This window comes from Rhipicephalus microplus, chromosome 9, assembly GCF_043290135.1.
Source record: "Rhipicephalus microplus isolate Deutch F79 chromosome 9, USDA_Rmic, whole genome shotgun sequence".
Lineage (NCBI taxonomy): Eukaryota > Metazoa > Arthropoda > Arachnida > Ixodida > Ixodidae > Rhipicephalus > Rhipicephalus microplus.
Genome location: NC_134708.1, coordinates 53,642,435 through 53,654,292, shown reverse-complemented (window position 1 = coordinate 53,654,292; position 11,858 = coordinate 53,642,435).

The window sequence follows — 11,858 nt, the reverse complement described above, 5'->3', positions numbered from 1 at the left end:
CGTGACGTTCCACTTTTTCATACGTATATAATCCACAAATGAAAAAAAAAACTTTAAGAAACACACTAATACACCTGCTTGCTTAAGCAAACTCGTGTTTACAACGAATCACATTGCACCTAGCCTTGCTTGTGTGGCCCCATACTTTATTGCTATAATGTTCTTTGCTGATAGGTTGCAGCGATATGTGATTTCTTTTTAACTTGCTCACAATGCGGACCCACAGACCTGCTAGAGAGCCAGACTACAGCAGAGATTTAACGCAGCCATCGCACAAAACCGCTGCTTTAGTGAATACATGCGAAGCAAAATATAATGAGTTATTTCTCGGATTTTATTTCAAATATAATAGAAAATGTGCATGTGCGTCATGTGGCCGCACATATTTAAAGATGATAATAGCTACAAGAACATTGTATCTGCACAAGTAGTAGGAAATCATTCTAATGTGAATAATAATAATAATAATAATAATAATAATAATAATAATAATAATAATAATAATCTTGGTTTCCACGCCCTAAACTACGATATGATTACATGAGAGATGCCGCAGAGGAGGGTTTCGAAAAGTTTGACCACCTGGTGGTATTTAACGTGCACTTGCACCGCACAATACACGGGCTTATACAATTAAACGTCCGTCAGAATGCTCAGGTCGGGATCGAAGCCTCGACCTTGGCGTCATCAGCCGAGCATCTTAGGCACTGTTCCACTGAGGTGGACTTGAAAGGCCAACTGATAGGATGAATCCATCGAAAACTGGCACATAAGCAAATGCCATTACTTGGTGCGGTTTCATTTAAAAGCGTTCTTTGACATTCACTACTATAGGGGCTATGTATACGTGAGTACAGGTTGCTGTCATGCTTATAGATCAAAACTTCTTGCGACGCCTTCTCGTCTCTTTGAATACCCAATAAGAGTCCTCACGGCTATATTGATTATCAACTCTGAAAAGTTATACGTAAACTATTCGTTACAGATAACAAACATGATGCTGTCGTCGTAGCGCCGATCTGTCGCACCCTACCGGTAGAGGTCGTCGCACGGGTGCACGCTGTGGTCGCGCGAGCGACGCAGGTCCCTCTCGAGCGAGTAGTAGTCCCGCTTCCACTGACCAGTCCACCTGAGCAGCAAGGAAGGCGTCGCCATCAGCGTGGCCGTCGTGACGAGGACAGTGAGCAGCACGAAGCAGGAGTAGTGAGCACACGAGCTGGCCCGAAACTTGTCCACTACGACGGCGACGCTGACCCGCCGATGGACCTCGGATGGCGCCTCTGGGGGCGGATGCCGTGGCCGGCGAGGAAGGTGGTACGGGCTCAGGTCTTCTCGTTTGGCACGCAGTAGACCTCGCTGGGATGAGTGCGATGTCAGCGAAGCTGCTCTCTCACGTTGCATGATTCGTTCCGGCTTCAGCGATCGGAGTGAGGAGAACCGAGACAAAGCACCCTAGCCGATCAGGTCTTCTTCTTCTTCTTCTTCTTCTTAGTCAAAACAGCATGCGCACTGAAACGCAGATTGCGACTATTGTCGGACCGAGAGGTTTAGGAGACACTTATCACCCAACTTAATATGAATGACATATAAATATCGAACACTCAAAATTTTAGGAGAATACATCATTGGATTACCCTTGGATTTGATGCGACCAACATTCGAGGCGTGTTTCGTGCCATTGTTGCCTTTTGGCGTTTCTCCAATGACATGGTGCGCCACGTAGAGGCGCTGCCGCGAACATCACGCATTCGGCGTGTCTCCACACGCATAACTTACGCGGGTTCTATTTCGCTGCAATTCAGATAAACTTTTTTTTCTTTTTAACTGAAAGAACATTTTTGTGTTGCAAAAGTTTACGAATAGCGGCACATACCGATTGAGCCAAACTTGCGTCAGCCACAGGTTCAATGAACCTGTGGCTGAAGCCCAGTGATAAAAACCAATCGTACGTTAGGTTTGCAACATAGTTATTTTGGGACAGCAGCCCGAAGGTCTGCTTGTCACACCAATGACTAATAACTCTTCACCGCCATTGGTGTAATTGGTCTAAACAGGCAAACACACCGCAGACTAAATACTGTGAACCTTGTGCGTAGCACGAATTAATGAATGAATGACTTAGGGAGAGGCAACCGGTGTACTCATGCCTTTAGAGCTAGGCTCGACAACGTGTGGCCATTCAGGCAGTATTATGCGGCCCCCAGCGCAAATTCAGGCACCATAATTATTGCGGAACAAGTTCTCATTGCATTACTCAAAGTAGGGCTGCTGCGGAATGACGGTGCGTAGACTGAGGTAACAACAGAACCGATGGCGTTGCCTTCCTTTTCAACTTAGTGCTTCCAATTATCTCCATTTCTGTCTCTTTGGTGATCTCTGTATTTCTTCCTTTCTCTCTGTATACTTCCTGTTTTCTTTTGACAGCGAAAGCTGTATATGGTTAGGAGAAACAAAAAACTTCTCGGCAGCAGTGTTACGAGCGGTCTCCATTGGCTGTCTTATCAGTTACGTCATTTTCAGCGTGCAACCCACGCACGCGTACCATTGGTTGCGTTGTGCAGTGACGTCGTCCGATTGAGCACGCGTGCGTCAGGTTCTCGTGAAACCTTCTACAGGGGCATGGCACGGACAACTCTAAAAGAGCGCGACAGTAAACGCGTGACAGAGCTCGCACTCAGTCACGACAGAGCTCGTGACAGAGCTCGCAGTCTGTGACAGCACCTGCATGCCGGTGATCTAGCAGTCTTTTAAACTGCGCTAAATCGCGAACGTGAAAATAGGCATCGGTGGCTGCCGCATCGTGCGAACCACACCATGCGAGTCAGCTCGCGATGTGAAACGCTTGCAACAACACCGCGCCGATCAATGAATACTTTTTCTTTCACTTTATTTCCTTAAAGGCCCCAAGTGGGGGCATTACACAAGGGGTGGGTGTACAGTAAGGATACATGATACATGACCATTCAGGATGAGAGGTGCTCTTTTACAGCATCAACGAAAGCATCTGGGTTGGTGGTGGCAACGACGGCGTAGGGAAGGCCGTTCCAGTCTACAATGGTGCGTGGGAAAGAAGAAGACGAGAAGGTGAGAGTACGGGTTTGAGGACGAGCAACACTTAAGCAATGGCCTGTACGAAGGGATATGCGAGCAGGTGGTGAGATGTAAGGTGGCTGATTGAGTGAACTGTAATACATTTTGTGAAACAGGGATAGGCTGGCAGTGCGACGGCGACAGGAAAGGGTGGCAGGCCAGTTGCCGCCTTTAATGAGGATACACCAACGTTATACGAATATGATGAGTGAATCAACCTGATGGCACGGTTCTGCACCATTTCTAATGCGTCTATGAGATAAGATTGACGAGGATTCCAGATTGCGGACGCGTACTCAAGTTTTGGTTGAATTAAAGATTTGTATGCGATGAGTTTAAAGTGAGGAGGAGAGCTGCGTAAATGACGCTTGAGAAAGCCTAGGGTTTTGTTACTGAATGAGATGACGTTGGACACATGCGATAACCAATTGAGATCTTTGGAGATAGTTAAACCGAGATATTTGAAGATACTAACAGATTCAACAGGAGTGCTAGCAATTTTGTACGGATAGAGGAGAGGGCTCCGCGAGTGGGTGACGGACATTAATTTACATTTACTGGGATTCAGGACCATCAGTCAGCGATCGCACCAATTCAGGATTTTCGATAAACTGCTCTGCAGCACAGCCTGGTCGGAGGTATTTTTTATTGACTGGTAAATAACGCAGTCGTCTACGAACATACGAATAGAGCAAGTAACTTCCAATGGCAGATCATTTATATATATCAGGAACAATAGGGGACCCAGCACAGAACCCTGGGGGACGCCGGAGGATACAGGGACGGGGTTAGAGGCTATGTTATTGATACACACACACTGAGACCGTTTAGTAAGAAATTCTTTAACCCATTGTATGACATCTGAATGCAAACCTAAGTGGGAAAGTTTAAACAGCAAGCATTGATGTGGTACCTTGTCGAAGGCTTTAGCGTAGTCAAGGAATATTGCGTCTACCTGTATATTAGAGTTCATGTTAGAATGCCGATTATGAATAAAAAGAGCGAGCTGTGTTTCAGAGGACAGACCTTTGCGAAAACCATGCTGTGATGAATGGAAAAAGCTGTTGGAATCGAGGAAGTTCATGATGTTAGTGTAGATGATATGTTCCATGATTTTACATGGTATGCTGATTATGGAGATGGGCCGATAGTTTCATGGTGAAACTCTGTTACCTGACTTGTAGACGGGAACGACCTTCCCCACTTTCCATTCGTTCGGTAGAGTGCCTGATGATAGAGACTGCGAGAACGACAAGGTTAAGACTGCGGCCGAAATATGTTTAGTGTTTTTTAGAAGTTTAGAAGTGACGTCATCAACACCTGCGGACGAAGAAACCTTTAACTTTTCAATCAGTGATGCGACGCCTTCGGCCGAGAAATTTATAGCCGGCATTATTGACTTGATAGGGGTAGGGCACTCAGGTAGGGGGGCGTCTGGTTCGGCTGTGAAAACGGATGGTTTTCACAGCCGTGGTTTTTGAAAAGGGGACTAAGGCACCTAATTTCTTTCTGCCTATACACGACACGGCGCAGGGCCTGCGCGGAACAACTGGCGTGGCGGCGTCAACGTGATGATGGCGGGAGCTCGTTCGCCAGGGCGAACGCCCGCTCTCGGGTGGCACCTTGGCTTTTGCTGCGACGTCTGCGGGTGCCTGTGGCTTGAGAACAACCACTGTGCTTAGAGCATCAGGAAACGCATTTATCCGCTCATTATACAGCTCCATGGCAGTGATCGTGCTAAGCACAATGTGCGGCATGTAAAACAAACACTGCGCTAAATCCAAGCCAAAACAAGTGTCTAAGCTCATTGGAAACCACGAACATGTAACCAATAGTGAAAGGCTTCACTTCTATCTGGGGTTGAACTGACTGCTGAACACCGGGGACGCACGTTTCGGCTTTCGCATTTGTACGGAGTGCTTAGGCAGTGGTATTTACACGTGCCACTCCAGAATGTGTTATTATTATTATTATTATTAGTAGTAGTAGTAGTAGTAGCAGTAGTAGTAGTAGTAGTAGTAGTAGTAGTAGTAGTAGTAGTAGTAGTAGTAGTAGTAGCAGTAGTAGTAGTAGTAGTAGTAGTAGTAGTAGAAGGAGGAGGAGGAGGAGGAGGAGGAGGAGGAGTGAATAGGCCTCACAGCGCCCTTGTATGACCATATTGTCATCAGCAATTGCACCCAACCCAACGGAACGTAGCAGCAGTTATAACAAGTCTGCAGGCAAGGTTAATCCTTCAATTCGTATTATCACTAAACTACCAGACAAGTTAGGATATTTCGCCCAGCGAAAGCCGTAAGAACGGCTTATAGCGTTCACCTTACCCTACGCCGGCGTTGTCAATTATTGGTGTATCTGGTCAGTCGATCAAATTCTTGACTAATAGCTGAGCGGTGCGCTTATGGTAGGGCAACACACAACAAATAACGAACAGGGCACATTTGAACATGGTGAGCGCGAAGTGTGTCAGGCGTGTGCGGCAGCATGAGCGCCATCTCCAAGGCATCATGAACCAACTAGACATTCGTCTCATTACTCTTTTCACTGCAATGACCAGCATGCTTATTCTTCCCGAACTATGAGCGGACGCCATTGCTCGCCAACCGAACGATTGAGGCGAACTGGGGCGATTCGGTAAGCACGGTGTCCGTGGCGCCGCCGCATGGGAACGACCTTCACTATTGCCAGGGAAGGCAAGCGCGAAAAATGAAACGGCGAACAGGGATGCCATCACTGTAGTACATGGAATGGTGTTCGGCGAATGTGTTCAGGAGCAGAAGCTTGAGAAGCGCCGCACTCAACTTCTTCGCGTGGGGGCTGCTAGGGGTGAAGTGTCCCCAACCAAGTACATACATAGGGCTCCACGCTTCCGGAGTTTAGCTTTCTCGATATCCATATGACGGTTTTCAAAGTTTACACCTTGGGTTCAAATTGGCACATATCGGAGTTAATTTCTCCTAGATTCCCAATACACCTTAATTCCATTTTGAATATTGCACTTTAAGTTGCTGCGTGTGATCGTATTCATAATTATTTCTATTGAAATTCCTTTCTCTTGTTGCTGATAATCCTTCTCCTCCTTCATTCTTTCAGTTTTTCTTTTCTATTTTCCAGTTTATTTGCCCTGTTAATAAGGTGCTTCATGTGCGCAGCTGTATAATCGCCAAAGTCTTTTTTTTTTTTGCTGCAAGAGCTACTGAGCTAGCTTCCTTCATCTTGATGAAAACTAGAGGGTCTATTATTAATACTAATTCTAATACTTCTAAATATTAGATGAAGTATCTGACCACGAAAATGTGCAGAGCATTAGTTACGGCAGTTAACCTCTGATGGCAAGATATCACGGCTGAAGCTGTGGAGAGAAATATCCGACCACGAAAATGTGCGAAACAAGTGGCCGTATTTAAGAAGTCTGGAAGGTTTGACCACACGAAGATGACTACACATAAGCTTAAATACTTGAATACAAAACACTACACTTGTTCATATCACAACCTTAAAGCTTGTTGCAATAGAGGCAAGCCTACTGAACGAGGTTACTGTTACTGATGGAGATGTACTCCTTTTATGATGAATGTCAACTTAGAAAATCGCATTTCGACAATTTAGCATAGTGCTCTTACATCGGGGTTTATTGAATAAATTAGAATGGCCCAAATTCCCCAGCGACTGTTTATTCTATTCTTTCTTATTAATCCGAAAACACATACGTACCATTACTGCAGAAACTACCTAAACTATACATACATATTTGGGCCATTCATTAGAACTTTTTTTTGAGTACTAGTCTTTATCATATGTAATTTTGTTTCCAAGAAACATGCCCATGTTTCGTGAGTTCTTGTTTTTTTTTTCTAAATGCCAGACACTGATTAAACGCTTTCAGTGCAGTTCAATATATTAATAGTGTCGTAGAACACGAGATAACAAAATAATTGGTAGCGCTGAGGTTTTGTATGCATCCACACAAAAGACGCAGCTAAAAAATTAAGTGAGCAGAGAACTTCTTTTTTAGAACATCTGAAGTGAATTTGATTGCAAGTGCCCGCTTGCAATGTCATTATTGAGAGGTGGATCATTACCCCTGTTCGCAACCTGTTAATGCGGCTGACGAGGCCTGCTACAATTTGTTATGAGAAGTATAATTTCCAATATATATATATATATATATATATATATATATATATATATATATATATATATATATATATATATATATATATATATATATTTATTTATTTATTTATTTATTTATTTATTTATTTATTCCTTGTGCAAAGCACTCTCGGAAGAATTATCAGCACAAATGACATATTAACACACGTGAAATCATGGTGGGAGTACACTTGTCAGAAAGCATGCCCATAAACAACGACAGGAATGATTCATACTTGAAAACGCGTATAGGAGGCAACAAGTAGCTCGTCCAGTGGCCGACATATCAATATTATGGCTCCCGTCATGGGCGATTTCTGCTGACGTTCAGGAACGCACCTTCTCTTGCACGGGACAATTCCCACGGCGCACCGTGCTCACAAGTGCCCTAGGCGAGCCCGAGTGCTTTTAACACGTTTTTTTCACTCATCGGCGGTATCTCAGGTAATGCCGGTCTCCACGCAGCTATACTCATCATGAACAACTTTCAAGCGGAGGCAGTGGCGTGGAGAGCTTGCAACGCGACCACAATACGGGCCCACCACCACGACTTCGCGGTGAGAGCTCGCGAGACCGAAGAAAGACGCAAGCGTCGGGAACAATTGCACACTAGCTCCTGCATTGATCCGGAGGCGGCGGCAGTGGCGAGGGCTCGCGCATCCGTCCTCATCGACAAGCGGATCTCGAAGTGATATAATCGCTAATGTGAACCTTGTATTAATTTCATACATATGTAAATCAATACATGCTTTGAGTATATAAGTGTTTGTATATTGTGGGAGAGAGAAAAAGGTGCAAGGCAAATATAAGTGTAATATAAGCTGTACTATAGGTGTAAGAAAAGTCTACATAAAAGCTGTACTTCCACATGTTTACTCCGAAAAATTCCACCAGATTTTGACATTTTCCTTCGAACTATAGGAGCCCTACTTCAATTTTTGTCAACTCTCTGAAAAATATTGTGAAACGCAACACATGCCGAAGAAGGCCAAAAGTACGCTGCGCAATCATTATTTCTGTCAGTGATATCTTGCGCCCTTACAAGTTCCATTGAAGTGCTTACCCTTCGAGAGGTGTCATCTCGAAGGGTAAAGAAGAAAAGAGCAACGTGCTTATGACGATGCTGCTCACACAAGGTCAGCTGACCTCAAATTTTCTAACATTCTGTTTCCAATCCACCACAACATAGCAAGGCGTGCGTGTGTAATTCTCAGGGAATACGCCTCACATTTCCGTGTGCTGAGTTCACAAACGCACATGGGGATCCGCTTCTCGGCGCTTCCCTGCATCTTTGGCTTCGCGGGCTCTCCCCTCTGGGTCCTGTCGGCGAGCACGCGCTGCAGCAGCTTTTCGAGCCTTCCGGTCCACCGCCTTGTCGCTCTAACCACCGGAGAAAGAGGAAGCCCGCCAAGAGGGAGACCGCATCGCATCGAACGACGTCGAAGGATCTCCACATGCAATGCGATACAAGCTGAGGTGTGCCTCCAGCGGTATCCGAATAAACTTGAGCAATGCACCTCTACCTAATCAGATTGGAGCACAAATGCACCATCAAACGATCTCATCGCACACTCGAGTACGCGCCTTCTATGAAACGAGCAACATCTAGTTTGCAATCAAAGTATTAGTGTACCCCCAACGCCATCTAGTGAGCACTCCGAAAACTAAAGTAGGTGGCTACGACAACGTGGGTCTAGCTAAGGAGCTTCACACCTAAAAAGAATACACCAAGTGGTTGATGTATATGCATTACGAACAGGAATGTCTCTGTTGCGTTCTACTGTTGTTAAGCGTCCCACATTTTCGCGGGCACAAGTTTGCCCATATAAGCAAGTTTTAAAGTGCAGCTCGTAGGCGCCTGTTCCTGCGTTTAGCCGCATCGGCATCGTAAGCCACAAAGTGAACGAAAATTAACGCGGAGCACATTCATAGGAAAATAAAAGACGGCGACATCGAAGGCCGCTTGAGGAGGGAACGACACTGGCGCGATGACAGGTTCCACGGCGCCACAGAAGTGCACGCCGTCATTAAGTCGCCGATGGTATCACCACTAATTTATGCGGCGAGAGTGCTCACCGACACCATGGCTGTGTTCCAATTCCTAGACAGCCCGTAGACAGTCTACGAAGACTGCTTAGAAGACCGCACCGAGACCATGCTGTCCGAGAATGAGAACACCTGGACGGCTTTTACGCGACAATGCGCCACCTCGCATCGAGAAGAAAAGGCTAAAATAAACAAACGTTACAGTTGTATTTTCTGGCTCATTTCGTTTTGAAATAAAAACCAAATAAACGTTACTCACATTGAGCGTCTGGAAAAGCGTAAGCTTGTGTGCAGACGACCCTTCCGGCGAGATCTGATCTGAGTGATTCGCTGAGCCGCCATCTTGTTTAGACAGCAAAGTAGCCTGCATCATATTTGTTTACGATGTGGTCTTTTCGGGGCTGTCTATTTTGCCGGCTACGTGAGAATTGGAATGTGACTTAAGATGGCCGCCGTCCATTTAGCTGTCTATTTAGTCATGTACGGTTAGTATTGGAACACACCCCATATATGAAAATATAGTGCTGCATGAGCGGCACCCACGCTTTGCCTTCGCCGGTCTCCCGGTTACCGGGGCAGATGCCCCACAACTTAGCGCAAAACCAAAACAACTAAACAGCCGTGCTCAGAATTCCCATTAAGCAGTATCGTAATCATTGGTAAATTCTTTAAAGTGGTTGTAGCCTGAAAGGTGATAAATATTCAGTAGAGCCTTCTATGATACAATAATGAGCCAATCTAGCGTCTTTTTAATGTCGTCGAATTGAATACAGCGTGCCATGCTGTTTGCATTTCTTTCCAACCCGCTGCACCTACACACATGCAAACACCTAAACCGTGACCTACACAAACGATGGCATAAAACATCTAGGACCAACTCTCGAACTTTATCGTGCAGTGTTTCAGCATACACACAGGGACACACATGCACATTGTGAAGACAGACACACTATAGTGCAAGTACAAAACACGTGCTTTTTTGGTAGTGGTGGCACTAAATAAAATTATGTTTACTTCCCTTCCATCGCTATTCAATGCTCACACAGGGGTCAGCATGGGACCTTGGACGCTGAAGTAATATTTAGTTTTAGATTTCACAATACTTCAAGTCAAGATAAGACGCAGGAAACCCTTTACAGTTATTAACACACGCCGTTCAACGCAGATGACTTCACCGTATCGGTGTGCACATTTTTTTTTATGTCTGACCCTTCTCGCAATAAAGTTTTTGCTTTGTGGGTCACCTTCTGTTTTTCGTTTTTGCTCGTCCGTGTCCAACCAGGAAGCGCATCAAGACAGGGATGTCTCTGTTGTCTTGTCAATTATCCCCCAACTGCTACTTTGTTAACGTTTTTTTTTTAATTTTATCTTCGAGCTGCTCTTTCACTATGCAGTCAATCGGTACAGTAGTTGGAGGATACGAGACGACTGTGCTCTTTTAATACAGCTAGCAGTTCAGCCGGTTCGATTAGTGGCCAGCAATTAAGATGGCACACAATATTTTTTTTTATACAGTGAAATGAAACATGAGCGAACGTAACTTAAAGAAACTATTGCGTTGTGCAAACTTTCTTTTTAGAATTCCCCGCGGAAGTACCATTGAACTCAATGTGAACTCAATTCAGCTTAACGAAACTTGGTGTATAGCGCATTTATGTTCTACGAACATATTTCAAGCACCGTACTATGCCACTGAGGTAATGTTGGTTACTGCATCAAATACAAACACTCTTTGAGCACCCCACCGGAGCTAATCGCAGAGGCCATGAAAGCCGCAGCCTTATATCTATAAGGGCGTGATTGCTATCAGCACCTGGACGTTTAAATTTCTAGACGAAATATAGAGAAGGACGAAAATGGAAGGAGGAAGGACAGGGAGGTTAGCCATACGATAGTGGGCGGGTTGTGTGAGGCGCACTGTGAACTACATTTGTACACCAGTTGGTAACATAAGTTAGGTCGACGCAGTTTCGTGTAAAAATAATTTGTGTAAAAGCAGTGATGCACTCGGGGATACTGAAGCCCCTTTTCTTTTTCAGCAGAGTGCTGCGCCGGAGAAGATTCATGTAAGCCTGGACAACTAAACTCGTGAGCACCGCTGTTTAAGCAGACAAGCACAGCAAAAAAATTAGTATATTTTCGATAAAATTCATAGTAAGCATAAATTCAAAGGCAAATGAAGAAACATAAATAATTGTGAACACCAGCTCTTTCCTTCACCTTACGACAACATGGTATAAAACATAGGTGTTTCAGTTAAACGAAACTTCACTTCAACTAACTCTTTGCTAAGGTCCATATGTTCGTTCAAATTAAGTTTCACTGTACCACTTTTCCACATATTTCACTAGCGATCAGCATCAAAGACCGTCGGAAAGTCTTAAATTAAAACGGTGGTTTACATTAATTGTTTGCGTAGCAGGTTCTAGATTCAAACCTAAGGTGACGATCGTGATGGCACTGCAAGAAAAGGAGCACGAACGAGCACTCACTGTCGATATATATTTTATTAGAAAAATAACGTTGACTTCTGCCCTAGTTATAATGCATGAAGCAGCCCAGCTCATACA